At 36.4% G+C, this 24,589-nt stretch overlaps 1 long non-coding RNA gene across 1 annotated transcript in view; it reads left to right on the forward strand.

The window, feature by feature from the left end:
• LOC306659824 overlaps positions 1–15,250 on the forward strand; it is a 96,054-nt gene extending 80,804 nt beyond the window's left edge. Inside the window, exon 6 of the long non-coding RNA XR_013763461.1 lies at positions 14,677–15,250. This is a non-coding gene — a long non-coding RNA (uncharacterized lncRNA). The remainder of the gene's footprint in view (positions 1–14,676) is intronic.
• The last annotated feature ends 9,339 nt before the right edge of the window (positions 15,251–24,589 follow it).

A 24,589-nucleotide genomic window follows, 5' to 3' on the forward strand; every position in this document is an offset into this window, starting at 1 on the left:
TAAAGCCTTCTGGAAGACAAAGAAGCTGGAGGCTCAGTACACTAAGATCTGTTCCTCTTTCTGGATATGCAGTGAGGCTAACATGCTGCCGGTGCCTCTCACTCCCACTGTGGCTCCATGTGTCCCCTTCATCTTTCCTCCTGGAAAACACCTCCTAGAAGTACAGATGTTTTTTCTACTCTTTTCTACCTTTGATCACTCACTTTTTCCATAAATCAACTTCTTCTTTTTTTAGAAATAAAATTTTAAAGTTGTTTTTTCTACATGTACATGAAGAAATAACTGCTCACGGATGGATGGATGGATGGATGGATGGATGGATGGATGGATGGATGGAATGAATCTCCATATTTCATTCCCTGGTTGAAATTCCATAGCAGTCAATCTATCTGTATGAATGATGACCACACCCAACTCCTGCTAGGAATTGTTCATACTAAGTCACAGAGAGAGAGAGAGAAAGAGAAAGAGAAAGAGAAAGAGAAAGAAATAAACAACCCCACCAGTCTTCAGACAAAAGAAAATATAAGAGAATAGAGGTGTTAAGCAGTTTGCAGTTTGCATGCATCTCTGGAGATGGATTTCTGGAGCTCTGGCCTCTACTTGAACTTTGAGTTCAACTAGAAAACATATTCTCCACTTTCCTTATTCCCGAGTGTTAGTCAGAATCAATCCAGTTAGAAGGAAGCAGCATTGGAGACAAGTCTCAGAACGTCATTTGCGTAGCAATTAACTGTCTCCACCTGCAGTGCAGGCTATCTGGGCTGGCTTTTGCCCCTTCCCTACTTGCTATCTACCTTGCTTAGCCCAACGCTTAATCAACTGGGGAGCAGCAGGGCCTTGTAGTAGCTCCTAACCACTGAAAAAGTTTCATGGATCTGAATGTAGAAAAGTGACATTGAAAGGAGATTGGGCAAAAATCGTTGTCCCCACATGTCCTGTTTTTAAAGAATGAGAAGGCAAGAGATGATGGCATCATAGAAAGAAAGGTTGGTGACCATGGTTCAAAGGTGGTAGCCATGGGATCAAGAGTGGTGACCATCTGATCACTGAAACAAGAGAGAACTATCCAACAAAGCTGGAATGAGGGAAAACGTGGCAAGCCACACAGTTTTTATGTGTTTTCTAGAGACTGGAAAACATAAGTTATTAGGTACACCAGTCTGTGGAGATGGCTGCTCAAAGGCCTTTGTGCAAGTATAGAGAGAGGAAAGCAACTAGATGGGTTGAGATACTGCACACTCCTCCCTAACTCACACTGAAAGTACTGAGTTCGTCTCCAGCTGAACTGCTCTTCATAAGACCCGACTTCTGGTAAGTGGGGTAAATAAAACTCCATGTGTTCAAGTGAATTTAAATCTGATTCAGTCTTTAATCCAAATAGTTTTTATGGAGTTGGGTGCGGAAGGCAGAGCTAAGCCTCTTACTAGCTTTTCCCTTCTTCATTCCTTAAGATAACATCTAGGAGTAGGAAGTGAGTTGTGCACAGAGGAGCCCCTAAATGAAGATGGCTTTGATTTGGGATGTCAGAACCCATATTCTAATGGATCAGGCTCACTGTTTACATTTTCTTCAAAGGAACTCATGTTTTGTCTTTTGGTTTTATTCGCTAGCATTGACATAAATGCTAGACAGGTATTCATTCTGTGATTGGAGGTGTAGGAAGAAATAAATTTGCATAAGGGTCAGGTTACTGACCTGGTCTCTAGACCAGGTGCTGAGAGCTTGAGAGTCCCAGAGAGATGTAAGGATAAGGGGTGCCCACCTCCACTGTGTCCCCTGTTGTGACCTGATTCTCGGTTTTAACTTTTTCATATTCTTAGACATTCTTTTTCTTTTTATCACCTGAAAATTTGCTGAAACTCCATGTCAGCTGGTGACCTGCACTGGGTCGTTTCATTCCACTCTCTTCACTTTGGGTGATGTGTCAACTTGAGACTTCATTAATGAAGCCAGGGGAGGACAAAAAATGTGCTCTGGCTGCCATTTATTGTCATGACTAACAAAAAACTTTTTCAGTTGTGAAATATCCCTACAGTAATGTGCACTCATAAGTGTAACTGTCTAGTCCTATAATTATTGATCATTTCTCAACTTCTGTTTCAATCTTTATTTTAAGCCAAAAATTTCATATGAAGTTGCTTTATAAGTGTTAAGTGTTGGAGATTTTTTGTTTTGGTTGGGAATGGGAGTTGGGAGTAAAAATATATTTTTTTCTAGAAACACACAATTATAGTCAAAGGACATTTGGGGATTTATGAAGATGTCATTTGTGTACTATTCATAGTCTGTTTTATAACTTTTCAAGAGTATTTGAAAAGAATGTGTACTAATGTGTATAAATATGAGTAAAAACTTTCAAAGTCCTCCCTTTGAGGAGTCTACTTCCGTGGCCATGTTTAGAGACACCATCCCCTCAACATTATATGAAGACACATTACATTGTTTTAGGACTGCTATTGATTGTTAGTATCCCCTAAAGGTCCATGGGTTAAAGGATTGGTGCCCAGTCTGTGGCACTTTGGGGAAGTGGTGGAACCTTTATGAGGTGGAGCCTCGCAGAAGAAAATTAGCTCACTGGGGGTGTGCCGCAAGAGGTAATGGAACCCCAGCCTCTCCCTGTTTCTCTGTCTGCTTCCTGCCCTCTGTGGGATGAGCAGCATTCTCTGCTACAAGCTCCTGCCATAACGCACTAGGCCACTACAGGCCCAAAGCAACAAGGTCAAGCGACCATGGAATGAGAACTCTGAAAATGAAGCCAAGATAAAGTTTTCCTGCTTTTAACTTGATTTTCTCAGGCATTTTGTCACAGTGATGGAGAGATGATTAATACAATATAACTAATATTTTGTGTTTTCTATTTAAAACATGAATCAACTTTGAATTAAATTTAACCTGAGGTAGCATCCTACATCCAATTTTTTTTAAAGGATCATCCAGTTCAAATTTGGTTTCTAAATGATGAATCCACCTTTTTTCTCTTTCACCTAATTTCATTCTAGAAGAGTAAACCCTATCAATATACTTTCATTTATGAGTTACATAATGTTTCACATTTGTTAATAATATTCTTTACTTTTATACAGTACTTTCTTAGCTTGTAGCAATTGTGACTTTGGGTTTTATTTTTTATTTGTTTATTTATTTTTGCTATGCTTTAGAAAAGTACTTATAAGGGCTGGTTATGTAGCTCAGTTTTATAGAACTTGCATAGCATTCATAATGCCCTGGGTTTGATCCCTAGCATCTCATGCCCAACATACACAAAAAAGTAGTCATGTGGTATTTTATTGAAATCTCTTTAATATATAGAAAAGTAGGAAGAATCAACATCTTTCATAATGTCTTTTCCTTTAGGCATTTAATAGCATGTACCTAAACACTGATGCTTATACATAAAAATATCCTTCAATGTCACTGAAACAAATGTGGTCTACGGGAATGTTATCAGTGAGACATTATCTTACATGGGGGTAAAAGAGAAATGTGTTTTTTACTACATTCTATTTAAATTTTACCTAAGCCCCGTTAGGTAAACTGGAACTGTTCTCTCATTAATAGTCATAAATTTGGAGTGACCCCAAGAGACCATCGTCCCTTGTGTCTAATTTCAGTTTGAAAGAATGTATTAAGAACAACTTCTCTACACTATAAATCAGCCATCTGCCAACATTTAATTGACTTAGATCTAATATTTGTGCTCTGTAGGTCAACTCATTTAGTACCTGAATGTACATTTTTGCAACTAATTTATCTTGAAGTTTCATTAGGAAATGATATTGCTTAAAATTAATCATTTTCTGGGTGAATTATTGGAAGGTTTCATGGTCATGGTGGGAGACTGTAAATACTTATTCAGAACATTTTCTGAATCATTGCAGGGGCCTTGGCCCCTGTTTGTCCTGCGCTTCAAGCATATCAGTACTGTTTTTTTAATCCTGCTCAAATATGATTCTTTGTTTCATCTATGTAATAACTGAATGGCCTTTTTCAGGAACAAGTCTTTTCAGACACCACAGTTTTCCTTAAAATAAGTCAACCCACTGTTTGTGTTTCTGCACTTTTGGATATGATCTCCTTTGGAACAAACATTAATTTTGCTCCCAATCTTTCCATACTATAACTTCAACCTGTTCCCCAAAGTTTGTTCAAATTTTCATCATGAAACATATTCCCTGACCCACTGGTATCTTACAGGACACAGTTGCACAAATTTGGTGAGGGACACCCCTGATGGACACAGTTCCATAAAAGCATGGCTTGGAGAGATGTGTAAAGTGTAAAATGTATATAATAAGATTTATCATCTTAATGACTTTAAAGTATACAGTTCAGTAGTGTTAATAGAATCATATCACTGTACAGTCAATCTCCAATTTTTTTCATCTTTTAAAACTAAAACAGTACCTATTAAACAACTCACTTCCCTCTCTCTCCAGCCTGCAGAAACCATCACTATACTTTCTGTGAATTTGACTATAGATACCTTGTATTGGTATAATCACATAGTATTTATCGTTTTGTGGTTGACTTACCATAATGTATTTCAGGTTCATCCATGTTTTAGCATGTGTCAAATTTACTTCCTTTGAAAGAATGAATGATATTGCATTGTGTGGATGGATATACCACATTTCGTTTTTCTACTTATCTACTTATTGCGTCCACCTTTTGGCAGTTGTGAACAATGCTGCTATGAATATGGGTGTACAAATATCTCCTTGAGATGCTGCTTTCCAGTATTTTAGCTATATACGCAGGAGTGGTATTGCTGGGTCAAATGGTAATTGTATTTTTAATTTTTTTGATGAACCACAGTAGTGTTTTTCATGGTGTCTATTCACATTCAGAGCACAAGGATTCTGATTTACATCCTTGCCAACTTGTTATTTCCTGGTTGTTGTTGTTGTTTATATAGCAGGCATCCTAATTGGTGTGAGGTAATATTTCATTATGGTTTTGTTTGACATTTCCTAAAGGATTAGTAATGTTGAACACTTTTCCATATGCTTATTGACCATTTTATATCTTCTTTGGAAAAATTGTCTATTCAAGTTCTTTGCACATCTTTTAAAATCAGGTTGTTTGCTTTTTAACTGTTGAGTTATAAAACATTTTTTTTTATATTCTGGATAGAAATCCCTTATCTGAGATATGATTTGCAAATACTTTCTTCCATTTCATAGGATTCTTTTTTATTCTGTTCAGTGGATCCTTTGATGATGCATTTTCAACTTTGATAGAGTCCAATTAACCTATTTTTGCTTTTGTTGCCTGTTCTTTTCCTGTCTTGCCAAAGAGATCATTAGATTCAATGCTTTGATATTTTTCCTCTCTTCCCAGAGTTTTATAGTTTTAACTTGACTTTAGGCCTATAGTCCATTTTGAGTAAATCTGTGCAAGGTATATAGGATGAGGATTTAACCTCAGCCATTCGTACATAGATATGCATTCCCCAAACCATTCCTGAGTCTCACAGTGAATAGTCTTGGCTCCCTTGTCCAAATTACTGAATCAAATATGTGAGGCTTTCTATACTAGTCCATGGTCTACATGCATGTCTTTATACCAGTACCACAGCATTTTGATTATTGTGGCTTTGTAATAAGTTTTGAAATAGGAAGGATAACACCTCCAACTTTGTTCCTTTAAGACAGATTTGACTATTCAGAGAGACTGAACTTGTAGTGAATAAGGAAAAGGCATTTGTTCCCTCTGGGATGCAGCCTTGTGCCAGAGCATACTGAGCAACACTGGCCCCTAACCTGAGAAACTATTTGAGGGGACCTGTCTGAACAGTCAGATATGGAGGCCCTGCTACTCACCAAATACTGCCTAAGGGACATCTGAGTGATTCAGCCTTCTAGATTATATCAGTTCTGCTCTTTATGAAGTCAATCATCGTAACTCTTTTTTTTTTTTTTTTTTTTTTTTGGGTGCTGGGGATCGAACCCAGGGCCTTATGCTTGCAAAGCAAGCACTCTACCGACTGAGCTATCTCCCCAGCTCCAATCATCATAACTCTTGACCATCCCTTATGAATTAAAAATTGAAATGTACAAAGTGGTTTGATGTTTTATAGATGGGCATTGCTTGCCCTTAGCTTTTCTGTGGCTCCCACAGTATATGCTAAAAGATTACTATGAAGACCTACTAACCTCATTTGATAGTTATTCTTGTTATAGGGAGTTGCTGAGGATATGGTATCCTCATCACTACCCACAGGAGAAACTTGTCTCTAACATTAGTGCTCTGAAACAAATATCTCCCCAAGCACTGCTTGCATTACATGAACACTGAAAGTAATCCTCTTTTGCTGGTCTTGTAACAGATGATCTTTATGTGTTTCTCTTAATCCTTAGAAACTTCAAGGTAAATGTGCAATCCAGCTGTGGCAAATGTGCAGGACTTTCTGGTATAACTTTTTGAGTACCAATTAGACTGCCCTATACTATTTGTAAGTGGCATCCAAACTCTTTGGAATGAGAGGAGGTTTGCACATACATAGTCATCCCTTGTAATCCATGGGGGATTTGTTCAAGGACACGCACAGATACCAAACTCATCAGAAGCTCAAGTTCTTTGTATAAAATGACTTAGTATTCACATATAGTTTATGCACATTCTCCTACATACATTAAATCAACTCTAGAATATTTATTTATAATACTTAATACAATGTAAATGTTATCTAAATAGTCATGGTACTCTATTGTTTAGGAAATTGTGATTAAAAAAAAAGTCTGTTCATATTCATACAGATGCAGTTCATTTATTCCCTAATATTTTCAATCATAAATTGGTTGAATCTGCAGATGTGAAAGAGCAGATACAGGGGTCTGGCTGTGCTTCATTTCTTAAAATATCTATTTCAGTCAGCTAAAAGAACATATTCATTATTAAGACTTGCTTGGGGGCTGGCATTGTGGCTCAGTGGCAGCATAGCATGTGAGACACTGGGTTTGATTCTCAACACCACATATAAATAAATAAATAAAGGTTCATCAACAAAAAAATATTTATAAAAAAGACTTACTTGGTTGCCTCTTACAGATCTGGATTCAAACTAAACAAAAAGGTGGGGGGATTTTATTGGCTCATAAAACTGGGATGAATGGCTCAACTTCTGGCCTTTACAAGATATTACCTGGGTTGTCTCTCTCATTTTGTATCTCTATAGCTTTTCATTCCTCTGTACTGGTGATTTTCTCAGTAGGTTCCTCCATCAGTTAAAAAACTGATCCTGGAAGGGCCAATTTGTAGGACACCTCTTTGGAAATCCCAGTGGGTCCAGCCTAACCTCAGGGATGCTCTCCTTTGCCTGTCCTGCTGGATGTTCCTAATGCTGGACCACTTAGTCCAGCAGAATGAATGCATTCTGGATAGTCAGTTCTGAGTCACATGGCTTCCTCAATGCTGAAGCCTGAGTTATGACACTAAATTTCATGGACAGAGCATGGGGTTAGAAAATTAGAGTGTATTGAGAGTAGAAAGGGAGAGCAAGGAGGGGAAAATTCCTAATTTTCTGTACACATTCTTAAAAAGGTTTCTAAAGAATAGGGACCTCATTTTCCCTAGTAGAGGAATAGCTTCTTCAATATTCTCCTCAAGATGTTTCATCTGGTTTCTCTTTGAGAATATTCCAGAATGAAGAACTCACCACCAGTTACTTCCATTCCAATGTGAGACAGAGTCAGTTATCAGAAAAAAGCATTCTTTATTTCAGTCAGTCTGAATTTTCCTGTAATTTATTTTTTTTAAATTTTTTTTATTGTTCTGATTGTTTATATATGACAGCAGAATACATTTTCATACATTGTAAAAAGTGGAGCATAACTTCTCATTCCTCTGGCTATACTGAGTCACTAGTGCTGAGTCACACAAGTAGTGTAATTATATATGTATACAGGATAATAATGTCTGTCTCATTCTACTGTCTCTCCCATCCCCACCTCCCCACTCATAATCTCCACTCTGCATAATCCAAAGTTTCTTCATTCTTCCCTACCCACCCCTATTTACAGTAATTTCTAAAGAACTGTCTTCACTCTATCTTTCATAACTGGACAAGATAAAATTATAATCTCATTTTACCCAAAGGGTGCTTGATACATTTGAGACAAATCTAAATGTTACAAATCTCATGATATTACATGTTCTACCTTCCCAGCACCTTTTGAAGATTTTTGATAAAATATCCATCTCAGATCAAGGATATTATTTTCAGCTTCAATTGACTCCACAGATCTCTTGAACTTCACTTCCTTGTATATATTATACCATCAAATAATTTAATGTCTCAAGTATTGGAAATAGTTTCTAAATATGGATTAAAATTTGCTTATCACTCCCAATAGTAAACCCCAAAGTCAGTTAATTTTTACCAGTCACATTTCTATTTTGGTTAATAGTAAGCTTAACAACATAAGCTAAGGTTAAGTACCAGAATTTTTAGATAACTTTTTATAATTTCTACGGTAATTCTCAAAATTAATTATCATTAATAAACCATTTTACAGGCAAGCAACGAAGCTGAAACTTGGAAAATACCTTAGAATTAGTCAGTGATCAAATTGGCATCTGACCTCAGATATCTTTGATTTGTAGTCCATGTTCCATTGTTAAGGTCAACTGAAATCATCAGATCTACTTCATTTAAATAGGTATAAACTGCTTTGTTCACACTGTCTACTTGTACAGTGAATTCTTCTTAATGTGGGACGTGTAGAAAATAATACATCAAACCTGAGAGTGAGGTCCTTAGAAAGACTTGTTTGCAAAGTTGGCCCTTAATGGGGACCAAGTTTCTGGGAACTTAGATTTCGTGAGGGTTACCATCATTCTTTTATAAAAATGGCTCCCATTGTTTGTTTGGTCTGAACAGGTTTATGCTAAATATGTGCTTTCCTTTCTGGTGTGTGGAATTTGGGTATAAATTAGGCAGAGGGGATACCAACATGGCCACTTCATATCAAAAGCACTGAGAATTCCCCTAGTAGAATGGAGCACATGTTGTCTCACACACACACACGATTGCTGAAGGACTTGAGTTCATCCTGTGTGGCTTCTCTAGGAGAGGACTCTTGGAAGCTAGTGCCTGGTTTCTTCGGATTTTGTACCATATGCCTTTTCTCTTTGCTGATTTTGCTTGTGTCCTTTCACTACAATAAATCATTTCCATAATATGACTACATGCTTATTCCTCTGAGTCTTCTAGGAAACCACTGAACCTGGGGGTGGTCTTGGGGACCCCCAACACAGGGTGTATATGTTGTTTGTTCCTGTTAAACTTAATCATTTCAAATCTTTTTTTCTCTCTCAGTATTAAAAGAGGATTTAAAATTATATATACATCTTAACATATATATATTTCATATATATATAGTTCTTCTTGATTTTAACTCCATTATTTGATAATAGTTTTACATGAGAAAGTCAAAACATAGTATTATATTAAGACTGTGTAAAGACTAAGCTATCAATCAAACTAACTGTTGTCGCTAAACTGGTTACATATTTTTCCTTGAGTAGTATTGAAAAGAATATATTTCATTATATTGTTCTCTAGTATTTCCTAGGAGATTGTTGTCACTTAGAAAATTAAGACATATAGTCCAAAGCATTCTCATTTTTCCCATATGTAGTTATATTGTTAAAATAACTGGAGATATCCTAGTGCTATTTACTCTTACTGAGCTTCATGATTCCTCTTTGTAATCATCACAGATGATTATTTTATTACAAATGATAAGAAACTAATTATGTACTGAAATGTTTTTATTATATCTATTTGTATCTTAGTTTTATTTTATGCTATTTCTCACTTAAATAATCATTTCCTCACCTCTTGTCTTCTGCATTCTTTGGAAAGAATCAGTTCATTTCATTTAAGTTATCAAATTTGTGGTCAAAAACTGTTCACAGTATTCCTTTATTATCTTTTTTGTGTCCACAGGATCAGTAGTGATTGGCCCTCTTTCATTTCATCTAATATTTTGTATCTCTCACTTATTTCCTTGTAACCCAGCTATAAGTGACCAATTTTATTGATCTTTTCAAAAATTCAGGTCTTATTGATTTTTTTTTGTTATTTCCCTGTTTTCAATTTCATTTATTTCTGCTTTAATTTCTGTTATTTCTTTGGCTTGCTTTGAGTTATATTGCTTTTGCTCTAGTTTCCTAAGGTAGAATCTTATGTTTTATTTATTTCTTCTTTTCTGTTATATGCATCCAATGCTATAAATTTCCCTCTAAACACTCCTTTTGCTGTATTTCATAAATTCTGATGTGTTGTCTTTTTTTTTTTTCACTTTAGTTCAAAATATTTTTAATTTCCTTTGAAATTTCTTCTCTGACTCATGTGTTAGTAATAAGTGTGTTGTTTAATCTCCAAATATTTGGAGATTTCCCAGCTATTTTTCTGTTACTTATTTCTAGATAATTCCATCATGGCCTGAGAGCATATGTTGTATGAATTATATTCTTTGAAATTTGTTTAATGCAGTTTATAGCCCAGAATGGGATCTATCTTGATAAATGTTCCTTGAGAGCTTGGAAAAAATGTGTATTCTACTGCAGTCATTGGATGAAATATTTTATAGACGTCAGTTCAGTCCAGTTAATTGATGGTGCTATTCAGTTCAACTATTTCTTACTGATTTTCTGCCTGCTGGATCTGTCAATACTGATAGAAGGCTATTAAATCTTCAGTTATAATAATGGATCCATCTATTTCTCCATGCCCGTCTATCAGCATTTTCCTCCTGTATTTTGACATATATTGCTGTTAGGTGTATTCAGGTTGGGTACCGTGTCTTCATGAAGAATTGACTCTCTGCCATTATGTATGTCCATCTTTACCCCTGATAACTTTCCTTTCTGAAATTAATAAAGTTACTCTAGCCTTCTTAAGAGTTGTGTTAGCATGGCATATTTTTCTCCAACTTTACTCTTAATCTCTCTGTGTCTCTAAAATAGGTTTATTGTGGAGAACATGTATTTTAGTCTTGTATTTTATCTCTTCTGCATGTTCCTCTTTTCTAATTGACAAATTTAGATCATTGATGTTTAAAGTGATGATTGATATAGTTTGACTTATTTCTCTCATGTTTATTACTATTTCTATTTGTTGTCTTTGTTCTTTCTCTTTTCATTATTGTTGATTTTAACTATTTTAAAAGAGATTTTATATAATTTCACTTAATCCTTTTCTAGCAAATCCATACCCCTATTTCTACACATTTTGGGTAACTGCCCTTGAATTTGCAGTATATATTTAAAACTAAATCCATTTTCAAATAACACTGCCGCTTCACAGGTAGTGCAGTTGCCTTATAGCAAAATATCCCCCATTATTCCTCCCATGGCTTATAACATTGCTGCCATTCATTTCATTTATCCATACGCTATAATCACTATAATCAGTGCATTAATATTATTTTCAATGAATATTCTTTATAACAATTAAGAATAAGATAAGTAAAATGTTTTAAATTATTTTATTTTTCCAGCATTAGCATTCATTCTTTCTTTAGGCACATTCAAATTCCTAACCTATATCATTTTTCCTCTCTCTGAAGTATTCTTTTGATAATTCATTCAAGGAAGTCTACTGAAGACAAATTCCTTCTTTTTTTGTATGGAAAAGTATTTCCTTTTCATTTTTGAAGGATAATTTTGCTAAATACAAAATTCTTGCTTGATGGAGTTTTGTTTTTCCTTTCATCACTTAATGTATTTCATTTCATTCTCTTCTTATTTATGTGGTTTCTACAAGGAAGTCTGATTACTTCTTATCTTGCTTGTCTATGAACATAGGGTATTTTTTCTTTTGACTTCAAGATTTTATCTTTGTCTTTGGTTTTCTGCAGCTTGAATACAATATACCTAAGATGTAATATTTATCTTACTTAGTGTTCTTGGAGTTTCCTGAACCTGTTTGGAGTATGTCCTTAATTTTGGAAAATTCTCAGTTATTTTTATTTCAAATATTTTTTCTGTTTCTTTCTCTTTTTCTAAAATTCTGGTTCCTATTATGCATATATTAAAATCTTTTGTAATTGTCTCATTATTCTTAGGTGTTCTAAACATTTTTTAATTTTTATTCTTTTTTCCTTTGCACTTCAGTTTAGGAAGTTTCTATTGATAAATTTTCAAGCTCACTGACTCTTTCCTCTACTGTGTCAATGTACTGATGAGTCCATCAAAGGCATTCTTTCTGCTATAATGTCTCTAATTTCCAGAATATCCTGTGAATTCTTTTATAGTCTTTTCATTTCTCTGCTTTCATTACCCAGCTCTTGTATATTGTACACTTTTTCCACTAGAGCTCTTAGCATATTTTAACTATTGCTATTTTATTTATTATTTATTTATTTACTTTTGTGGTACTGAGGATTGATTTCAGTGGTGCTTTACCACTAAGCTACATCTCCAGACCTTTTAAATTCATATTTTAGATGGGTTCTCACCAAATGGCCCAGGTTGGTCTTTAACTTGTGATCCTTCCTCAATCTACAGAGTCACTGGAATTACACACTTGTACCACCATCCCTGGCAGTCATTACTATTTTAAATTATTGCTCTGATAACTCCAAAATCTGAACTATACCTAAATCTGGCTCTGTTGTTTGATTTTTCTCTCCCTACTGTGTTCAATTCTTTTTTGCCTTTTAGCATACTTTGCAAATTTTCGTCAAAACCTGTTCATTGTGCATTGCATAATAGGAACTGAGATTTATAAGAATTTGGGTAAGGGTTTATCTTTATTAAAAATTTAGAAGCTATTGTGTCTGTGTTTACCTTGTGCTTTAGCTGCAGGTAACTGAGGCTTTGATTTCCTTTAGTCTTTATTTTTGTTTTCTTTGTTATCTTTGAGTTTCCCTAGATACTCCTCTAAAATAGTGTCTGAGCATCACATCTCTGTTAACTGTAAGCAACTTCTGCTGTAATTATCTCCCCAATTTGGAAGACAGGTGTCATTTTTCCATGTGACCTTAGTTCTCTGTTAAGTGTAAACTGAGATGTTGATTTTGGTAGTTCAGGTTTGTTTGTTTTTTCTTTTCGTAAGTGTGGATGTAATGACTTATATACAGAGCAAAAACCAGAACCTGTCCATTCTTTGTGATCCCCTAACTAAATGATAGACAAAATGTTGCTCTATAATCATACTTATTCATTTTTCTATTTTTGTTTTAAGTAATTGGGATTGAACCTAGGGGCACTCTACCACTGAGCTACATCGTCAGTCCCCCTTTTTAAATTTTGTTGAGACAGGATCTTCCTAAGTTGCCAAGGTTGACCTCAAATTTATGATCCTCCTGCCTTAGACTCCAGAGTTAGTGGGATTACAGATGTCACCACATGCCCAGCTTTTTCTACACTTCCATTAAGAATTACTTGGACCTTAAGATATAAATCTATGCAAATGGTTATTTTTCTCTTTGCTTTTACCATAGGCTTAAATGTTCAGTTTATGCCACTTGCTTTACCTTTTCCAGGTTATCAGACTGCATTTAAGTGTCATTCGAAGGATGGGTGCTTTATAAAAACAGGTCCTAGGAGAAATGTGATAGAAGTGATGGATTCTGGCCAGACCATTTATTTAATGTTGATCATCTCTAGTGACCCACGGAGTTAGCAATTGAATCCAAGTCCCCACATCCAGATTTAGTAGGCATGAATTAAACAATGTTTATAAAACTGGAAACCTAGCTAGGGAGTCCCCCGATTATATGGGATCAATTATGGTAACTGAAACTATGCTATTGACAATAACTCCTTTATCATTTGTAAGAATCCATTTCCTGTGAAAATGTTTAGATTTTCCTAAAGCCCAGCAACTACCCTGAAGGCAATACTAACCAAAAGGCTTGCCCCAACTTTATGGAAAGTCTGGCGCTGCCTAGGCTTGTCTTACTCATTCTGACTTCTTTCCCAGGCTGGGGGAGGCACACAGGTTAGATGTGAGCTTCTGCTCAACTCAATGAAAGAAGCTTGTGTCCATGGAATAATCAGCTCATAAAACAATCAATTAGCACATTTGGCTATTAGCTGAAAGTCCAGAATCCATCCAAGGGTGAGAATTTAACATTTCCCCCCTCTGACATTTGCATGAGCTTTTCTCTGACTCTGTCTTTTGGACTGGGTTATTCCCTCTGATTAGAATTTCTGACTCTCATTTCCTTTCCCAGGTTTTCTCCTTTAATTATTTGGCCAGCATTTTCATTATCTCTGAAGCCCTTCCTGACCATACAAGCCCGATGTTAATCTTCCCTTAGGGAAGATGAGTGGATGTCTGGCCCAGTACTGTTTCTCCTGTGTGTGAAATGATGCTCAAGCTTTCCAGATACCCACACTCATAGATATCTTTGGCTGAACTAATGAAATATGTGTGTCTGAGCTTATACTCTGCAGGAAATTGTCTGTATAATTTGCCCACCTGCCTCACTAGACCATGAGCTCTTTGGAAACAGTGAATGTGTCTCTTATTTCAGTCTTCCTATAACCTAGCTTGGAGCCCAAAATGTAATAATGAAGACTCAATAAATATTTGTGGAATAAATACAAAATTGCTAAGACAGATAGTGCTGAGGGTACTTTGGTGGAGAACCTCATATCACAGATCAGCTATGGAGATATTTAATTGCTTTCCTGTTCTTCCTATCCCTTCATTAGGACCAGGACACAGCTACCCTCAAATTCTGTCATTAGTCTATAATGAAGAGCCAGTGGCCAAGACCAGTATCCCACCAACTTGAGAGGAACATGAAATCATCCTTCTTCATTCATCTTCCTCACTAAGACAGGGGGTTCTCTATTTCAGCTAAGCCAAAAGAAGAAAGAAGACAAGCTTAGAGATCTGCAAACCACACATAGCCTCTCCTTTGTCTGGGGGCCATCTCATCTGCAGCCAGACATCTCATGGCTATTGGACCATCTAGAAGGAGCAACGTTTCTTGGAGCATCCCAGGAGATGCTCCAATGAGAACTTAAATATACACATCTAGAACAGAATTCTGCATGTCTGAGCAGACATACACACATGGCCAAGACCTGTAGATGCCTGTTTATGCCTGAATTATGACTAGCACCCACATTATTCTCAAGTGTTCCAATTAGGATGGTAAATGATATATGCCTCCCACAAATTTTTGTTATCTCCATTACAGAGTGGAACATTTAAAATCAAGTGCTAGGAATCACTTTTTCTCAGAAAACGCCTCAGTTATTTTAATGTCCAATAGATTAGTACCTGAATAAATAAATGCAATACCTGTATCCCACTTACCAAAATAATTACTTTATATTGTAAAATGTCTAGGCAGGGTACAAAGTTTTCCGTCTCCAAAATTCTTTTCTACAGTAGACTTAGATAAGTTAGGATCCAGATGAGGTTCACACATTACATTTGATCAGTATGTTCATTAAGATTCCCATTAAGTCCCACCTTCTCCCCTTTTTAACTTTTACTTACCTCTCATTTTTTTCTTGCCACTAGTTTATTAGAAAATGCACGTCAACTGTCCTATAAAGATTACCATGGTCTATATTTGACATCCTTGTAGTGTCACTTAACTCATTACTCCAACCTCTGATTTCCTGTAAATGGTAGAAAAATCTAGTTGAAATCATATACAGGTTCAACTTTTTTTTTTTGTAAAGAATATTTCCTATGTACTTCCTGTTACACCAGCAGAAACTGGAGATCTGATTTCCTTTCATGTTGTGATATATGGATTGATCAGTGATCTCAGGTACTGTCACTTTTATCTATCATGACAATTTTTGTGGCAAAATTTCACTTGAAGTTTTCAACAACTATGGATTATCATTGCCTAAAAGGGTGATTCACCTCCATTATTTCAGTAGGTGTTACAAAGATGTGATTTTCTGTTTCTCTCATTTCTTAAACTTGCATGAACAAGCATCATCTATAAAGAAGAAATTATTTGACTATAGTATGTGTAAAAAATTCAGGATAAATGTTTTATTCCTTTACTTCAGTTATAAACTTTCAGAATAATGTATTTGTGACCTTGCAATACTGAAAAGTGACCCAGGACATTTTTTAAAATATTTTTCTATTATTAGAATTTATAAAAATTTTAAACTTCACTACTGGATTTCAATCAATTACAGCATTTTTGTTTGTTTGTTTGTTTGTTTGGTGCTCAAATCATCTCTTCTTGGGCCACTAAGTCTTTCAAGTTGAAAGCACATGAAAGCTTATTTTTCACATTTTCTGTCACAAATTTGTAATCAACTGTTTCTGCAAGAAACCCAGAATTGATTTACTGAAAAATTATACTTAGTTTTCAAAAGCTGGATCCCAAGGATAATAATTATGATGTATTTCTCATTGTTTCTAGGTGTTTTCAGTGGATAGAGGTAGAAAATGTGTTTTCCTTTTAGAGAAAAAAAATACATACATCATAAATTCCTATTGGTGTTTCTTACCAATTTAAACTCACAAAATTCATTTATTTGGTTTTTATATACATTCAAAAGTAAAAATTTAGGATCATAAAGTGGATTCCACACTGATGTTCTAACATACAAATTACCCATTAGCATTTAGAAAAGAGAATGGTTATAACAAGGATCCAGTCTACATTCCTAGACAATAGGCTGAGATAAATTAGTTTTCTTTACTTTAAGTATGATTACTTGATCTTGTTTCAGATAATATAAGACATTATAGTGAACTATCTTGTGATATACTAATAACATTCTTGTGAAATAAATGAAAAACTGAATGGAATTAAAGAACTCATAGATGATTAATACCAAGTTTTGCATTAAACACTATGAAGTCTGACATCTAGTTTCCAAAAATAATCATACATATAGGTAACACAATATCATGACGTGTGGATATGCAAGGGGTTTGAAATTTTTCTTTCAGAAGTAATCAGTAGTAAAGAACAATAAAATTATTTGAGAAACAAAATAATATGAAAAAAATCATTTCATGGCTATGGTATAGTTCTATGTGGATACAGCATTTTCACATGGATTCACTTTCAAATAACATATAAATAAATATTATTATCAAATTCCCTAAAGCATAATACCTGTAAACAATTACAAACTTTACTTCTAAGTCAATTGACAATTTAACTTCTGATATCAGCTTAATAAAGGGGCCCCTGTGGATGCGTGTGTGTGTGTGTGTGTGTTTGTGGAAAAAGAGAAGAAAAGGGAGAAACAGACACGCAAAGAGTCAAACAGTATCTTAGTAAATTCATTTTAAAAAGGGGGGGTCTCACTGTGTTGCCCAAGCTGGCCTTGAACTCGTGGGCTCAAGTGATCCTCCTGCCTCAGTCTCTTAAGTAGCCAGGATAAAGTACATACAAGTAATTCAAAGCATTTACAATTCAGTCCATCTCCTTTATTAACACCCATATAAGACCTGCATGCTGATTTTTTGTTCCTGAAACTATGTGCAGCAGATTCTCCCTAGACTCTATGGTGAAGGAGAGGGACATGATTCAGACTGCAAGAAAGTCAAAACTTGCATGCTTATTCACCTAGCAGCACCAGTTTATGAGGCACAGATAGTAACTAAAATTTTCATGAGAAGAAAAAGCAGATGAAGCCTTTGACTTGTATCATATTCTTGTTGATAAAAACATAAGAAGATATAGAGAAACACCTAATTACAAAAACCACAATGCCAAAGCATATCCCAAAAGCCTTAATTGAAGACACGGGTGGGCAGGGGGAGAAAAAAAAACAGAAACAAAAACAAAAAACACCTGTCAAATTCAAGTGGTTAGGTGAAAATCCCAGTTCTCAACTACAGGAGGACACTCTTCTTGACATTTGGGATCAGTTAAACAAGTAAACACACCAAAATGCATTTGCACTTTGCAGCATATTCTGCCAGTGATAACAGAGAAGGCGAAGAACACCAAGGGATTAATCAGAGACAAATGTAATTAAAACCAGAAGGGAATGGTCCATAGTTCAAAGGGAATTAAAATCTGAGCAAAATATAAAGAGGGAAAATATTCCATATATGGGGGAGCGGGATGCAATGAGCTCTGTTGGGACATTTAACTACCACAGGTTTCAGCTGACCCTCTTCAGTCTGCGAACCCTGGAAGAAAGGTTTGTAAATGAAGGCGGCACTAGGGACAGTCCTTTCAGTCAGACAGCCCATTGTTAAAAGTCTTCACTGACTTCATTCTTTCTTAACCTCCAAAATAACCAATTTCCTGGAAAAAGAATGTGCGTTTCTGTATTTACTTCTGTGTTTGTTCTTCATAGCACTTTATAAACTTGACTGGGTGCCTTGTGATTACTACATTTAGTATTCTTCGCAGCATTCCCATGAGATAAGCATTCCCTATGCCTACTATACAAATGATAAAAATACAACTGCAGAAGTCATTCTTCTGGATTGTGTGGTTGAGAATGGTGCCGCTGGTAATGGCTCTCGGAGCCAGGGAGGGCTCTGTGTATCTGAGTGCTGCCCTCAGAAGCCTGCTTTCCTCTCCAGGCAAGTTCCCAAGCATTGCCTGCTGTCAAGAACCTCTGCAGATGGCCAACCCCAGCATAGTTCAGAAAGCATTTTGAGAAGCCAATGAAATATTAGTCTGTCCCAATCTCCACCCAGGTGCCCATGTCACAGCCTAATTGGGTAGGTCTGCTAAGGAGAAAGAACCCTATCAAACATTTAATTAGTCAGAACCTGGGAACCCTTGGCTTAACATTTTGCTAACTGGTTATTTAATTGCTCTGACTTTCAGTTTTCTCTGACAAAGTATTGGGGTAATGCTTCCCCTCAAATTCCTCTGAGGATTTTGGAAAAGACAACGAGCAAGAAAGGGACTGCTATTGTGAGGTGTTAGTGTCCTCCCCCCACTCCTTACCCACCTCCCCAACACATAAGCATGTGACCACCACAGGCTATTAGAAATGTGAAGTGCTCTGTATTTTCTAAACCATATTTAATCCATGGCACACATATTTGATTTTGCTGGCCTGGAAAAACAACTGGCTACCTCCAGTTCTGTACCTCTCCTATCTACCTACATCCTACCAGAAACTTCAGGTCTGTTGCCAGGGACCTGTCCATTCTGAAAGAAAAGTCTGTCCTAGAACTCAGCTCCTCCAACCCAGCTCTTGCTACATAATTGGAGTATAATGTCCAAAGGGATCCTCCTCAGGTACAGGTGTTTAAGTTAGGAAAAATAAAGCAAAGCCTGAGACTCCATCTCCTTTTGCCCTTGAAAGAGTGCTGATACTACCCCAAAGATTGGGAAGCTGCTATGGTTTGGATACTGCTTAAGTATGTTTCCCAAAGTTCACATATTGGCAGCTTGGTTTCCAATGAGGCAGTATTAAAAGGTGGTGGAGCCTTTAAGAGCTGGGGCTAGTAGAAAGTGATCATTAGGTGCATGCCTCAGAAGGGATTAACGTGGTTCTCATGGGACCTAGATCCATGAGAGCAGGTTGTTCTAAGCCTGGCCCCTGAATCTCTCTGGCTTCCTGTCTTATGTGTGATCTCTTCCACTCATGATTCCATTTACCATGTTGTGATGTAATCAGGGAAAACCTTGACAGGATATCCATACAATACTGTTTGGACCCTCCAGCCACTCAAATTCTCCAAATAAACCTATATATATATACTTTATATATATATATAACTTCCAGCCTTGGCCATTTTTTATAGCAACAGAAAACTAAGACAAGGGAATTTCTTTGCATGCCTATGGACTGGTCTGCTTATTTGAGCCTTTCACAGGGAAGGGAGAGAGGAGGTAGAATTGAATAAGGGAGTTAATGGGGGCAGGCTTTCCATGCCAGGAAACATTGCTGGAAGCCGAGGATAGCTAGTCTGTAGAATTCAACTCAGGTCTATGGGATTGCTAGGCCCACTGGCATGAGCCAGGCATTAGGGAATTCATGATGCAACTGACAATCCCTAGGGCAACACATGCTCTGCTCTATCCTCCCCACACCTGAGGCTCACAGGTTTGAGAATTTATCAAAAGTTCTTCACTAAATGAGCACTAGGCATGGGACCAACAGAGATGGTGGGAACTGATCTTAGTTGGCCCATGATATGGGAAATCTAATTATGTGAAAACCCAGCTTCTATTTCCCAAAGACCTCACCCAAGTCTAATGCAGATGTCAGGAAAGCTGATTCTTTAGATTCCACTGTTCACGATACGGTCCTGGAGGCCCAAGAAACCAAACACATTGCATGTTATCTTATTTTTTTTTTTTCCACCTGGGGCTTCCTGTAATTTTGGTACATGCTAAATCTTTTTAACACAAAGGTTCATTTCTTAAGACATAAAAATTCCCAATCAGAATCAGACTAAGCTGTCCTCTGCTGAGCAAAATCCTTGATCCTCTTATTTGGACTTTGAGAAAAGGGGTAAACAAGTATATAAGAAAATGGGCAGTTTTCCAAGTGTTTAAGCAATTCCAGAGGAGTTTTAAACTGCCCTGCATCTTTTGTAAGCATACCTGGAATACAGGACTGTGCTGTAGAGGGCCACACTGGTACCAGGAAGGCATCCTGACAACACACCTGCAGGTATGTGAGCAGGACTTAGACAAAGGAAACACATTTTAAGGTAAAAGGGAACAAGCACAAAGACAAAGGATTTGTCTGTCTGAGGGGCCCTGCAGGGTTGCCTCCCATGGTAACAGAAGTTAGAACATTCCACATTCATTTGGGAAGACTCAAGAATCTCACAGGATGGGACTCCCCCCTATCCCATGAGGCCATCCCAACTCTAGAAGTCTATGAAAGAAGACTTCAATTTTCAAAGATGATGAAGTAAGTAAACATTTCCCTATTCCTGTTGCAAAGTAGAGCAAAGACCCCTGGACACTGTACTTAAAACAAATATTAATAAACTAAAAATCGGGGAAAAGAAGGAAGATTAACCGGGGAACTTGGGACAAAAGGAATGACAAAGCTGTAAATTTCCTGTTTGCTTACTGTGTCATATATCCCAGATTGGGTAGTGAAAATCCAGCAACCTAGAAGCACCAATGAATGGAGACCAAAAGAGACATAAGAAAAGTCTGTACCTGTTTTAGTTAGCTTTTTCACCATTGTGACTAAAGAACCCAACCAGAACAACTATAGAAGAGGAAAAGTTTATTTAGGGGCTCACAATATCAGAGGTTTCCATTCCTCAGGTCTCCATTCCTCAGAGCTCGAGGTAAGACAGAACATTAATGGCAGAAGAGTCTGGGACAGGGAAGCAGTTCACATGATGATCAGAAAGTGGAGAGAGAGGTATCCACTTGCCATTTACAAATATATACCCCAAAGCCATGCCCCCAATGCCTGACCTCCTCCACTCACACCCCACCTGCCTTCAATTACCACTCAATTAATTCCATCAGGTGATTATTTCACTGATTGGGTTAAGTCTCTTATAACCCAGTTTTTCTCTAAACCTTCTTTCATTGTCTCACACATGAGCTTTTGAAGGACACTTCACATTAAAACCATAACAGGACTCTCTTTATATCCAAAAAGTCAGAAAAGGGGAAGCCAAGCAAGGCAAAAGACGTTTAGAATAAATCTCTATTCTACAGAAAAATCTATGGCCCTACCTCCCCGCAAACCAAAAAGGCTGAGCATGGGGCCTACACTCTTGCTATGCAGACCTGAGGCAGCCCAACACCCTTGTCAGGTGCTGTCAATGAAGGCTGAGTTGAGAGCCATGACTGACAACCTGCTGGGCAGTAACAAGTCTCCTGTCCTGTCCTGCCAGTGGAGACCATGTTGGGAGCTTGAGTGCCACTACTTTCCAGCAGCAACAAAGATCCCCTTCCCCAAACCAGGTACCAAAGCAAGTCAAATGGAGAACCTGCATTCCATCCCTGACAGGCAATAAAGAGGCAGCACCTCCTCTTCTATCCACTGGAGAAATGTCAAGGGAAGTCTATCAAAACACATAATTTAGATAAGGGTTGTAGCCTAAAAATAACCAAAATGTCCATATTTCAATTGTACAAAATCACTTATCATTCCAATAACCAATAAAAATATCAAGGTGCATGATAAGGTCATCTAATAGATGCCAACCCACAAGATGATACAAGTGTTAGAATAATCTGACTAGAATTATCACAGTCTTTGTACAAAATGCTTGAACTAGCCATTAAATACTAGTGTGAAACAAATGAAAATATAGATAGTTCAAAGAAATTTTTTAAATCACAATGAAAAAAGAAGATAGAAGAACCAAATGAAATTTCAGAACTGAGAAATGCAATAACTAATATTCAGTGAATGGGCACAACAGCAGAAAGGAAAGGACAAAGGAAAAAAAATCAATAAACTTGGATGCTGAACAATAGAAATTATGCAGTCAGAATAATGAAGAGATAATGGGCTGAAAAACTAGCAAAGCCTCATGGACATTTGTGACCATAACAAAAAGTATAATTTGAGTGTCATCTAGAATTAGATTCAGTAGTTAGCATCAAGCCATCATGATTTGAAGAGGGAGATTGACCACATGGCCAGACTCACTCACTTTTCATCTCTTGCCATATGACACTCTTTGTCAACTTAGAACACTGCCAACATTAAAGACTGATCATGGACCAGAAACATGACCCCAAATAAACCTCTTTTCTTTATAACAGAGCCTGCCACTGATATTTCACTATAGTAATCAAAGTCAGACTAATAGACAAGAGAAATATTTTGAAAAATTTACTTCTATATACGACCAACAAATATACAGGAACTAAAATTTTACAAGGAACCTCATTTAAACCTCAAAATATTAAATACTCAAATAAAATGTAAAAGTAATCAAGACTATATAGTATTGGTAAGAGATGTGCACATAGGTCAACGGAACAAAATACAGAACCCAGGAATAAGCCTACCTGTTGTTAGACAAAGGTGTAAAAGTAACTCATTAGAGAGTTCGGCAAATGGTACTGGAGCAATTAGAAAAAAAAAAAAAAAAAAGAACATAAATTTCACCCTAAACTTCACATCTTATACAAAAATTACCTCAGAATGCATCATATATTCAAATGTAAAACAAAAAATGTAAAACTTTTAGAAGGTAACCAAGAAGAAAAGCTTTGAGACTTAAGACTTGGTGAAATATCTTAGACATAATACCAAAAGAATAGTACATTTAAAAAACCATAAATTGGAATTCATCAAAATCTAAAAGTTTTGCTCTGCCAATGTCCCTGTTAAAAGAATGAAAAGACAAGACTCATACTGGAAGAAAATACTTGGAAACTAAGTCATCTGACAAAGAATTTATCTGCAATATGGGTCTAAGATTTTAACATTAAAAAACAAGTATTTCAATTAAACATAGGCAAAAAGGTATGCCAAAATGCATATGTAGATGAAAATGCATATGTAGATGTAGGCTGTGAAAAGATCTTCAAAATCACTACCATATGGAAATGCAAATTAAAGCTACACTGAGATCACTATACACATTAAGCTAGCTAAAAGGAAAAAATAAAATGAACCCATGCATATACAGACCACTGATCTTTGACAAGGGCACCAAGGCTACTCAATGAGGAAAGAATTGTCTCTTCAACAAATTGTGTTGGAAAAATTGAATATTGGTGAGCAAAACATTGAAATTAGATATCTATCTTATACCAAACACAAGAGTAAACTCAAAATGGATTAAAGGCTTAAACATAAGACCTGAAAGTCCTAGAAAAATCCACAGATGAAAAGCATCATTCCATCTATCTTGGCAATGATTTGTAGGATTTGATGCCAAAGACATAAGCAACAGAAGCAAAAATAGACAAAACAGACTACCTCAAACTAAAAAGTTTCTGCACAGCACAGAGAGTAACAGAGTGAAGAGGAAACCCATAGAATGGGAGAGAACATTTGCAAACCATATATATAATAAGAAGTTAAAACCCAAAAGATATAAGGAATTTCTACAATTCAAAAGAAAAAAATTAAATAACCTGATTTTAAAGTGGGAAAATGATTTGAATATATATGTCTTCAAAGAACACATACAAATACCTAATAGATATACAAAAAGATGCCTAATGTCACTAATCAGGAGAAATGCACATTAAAACCACAATGTGGCATCATCTCACACCTCTTAGGATGGATACATATATAATTTAATACATTTAATTAAAACATTAAAAATGATAATAGTTGTTGGTGAGTGTTTTCATCAACTTTTAATCACTGTGACCAAGTTACCTGACAAGAGTATCTTAGAGGAGGAAGTTTACCTTGAGTTCACGGTTTCAGAGGTCTCAGTCCATGGCTGGGCAACTCCATTGCTCTGAGTCTGAGGAGAGCAGAACATCATGGCAGAAATATGTGGGAGAGAAAGCTGCTCAGCTTATGGCAGTCAGCAAAGAGAGACAGAGGAGCCAGGGATAAGACAGTCATCAAAGACATATCCCAGTGACTTACCTCTTCAGCCATTCCCACCTGCCTACAGTTACCACTTATTTATTAATCCACTGGTGATGTTACAGCTCTCATAATCTAATGTGTTCATCTCTAGCTTTGTCTAACATATGAACTTTTCAGGGGACATTTATAGATCCAAATCATAATAATAAGC

This window comes from Sciurus vulgaris (genome assembly GCF_902686455.1).
Source record: "Sciurus vulgaris genome assembly, chromosome: 4".
Taxonomy (NCBI): Eukaryota; Metazoa; Chordata; class Mammalia; order Rodentia; family Sciuridae; genus Sciurus; species Sciurus vulgaris.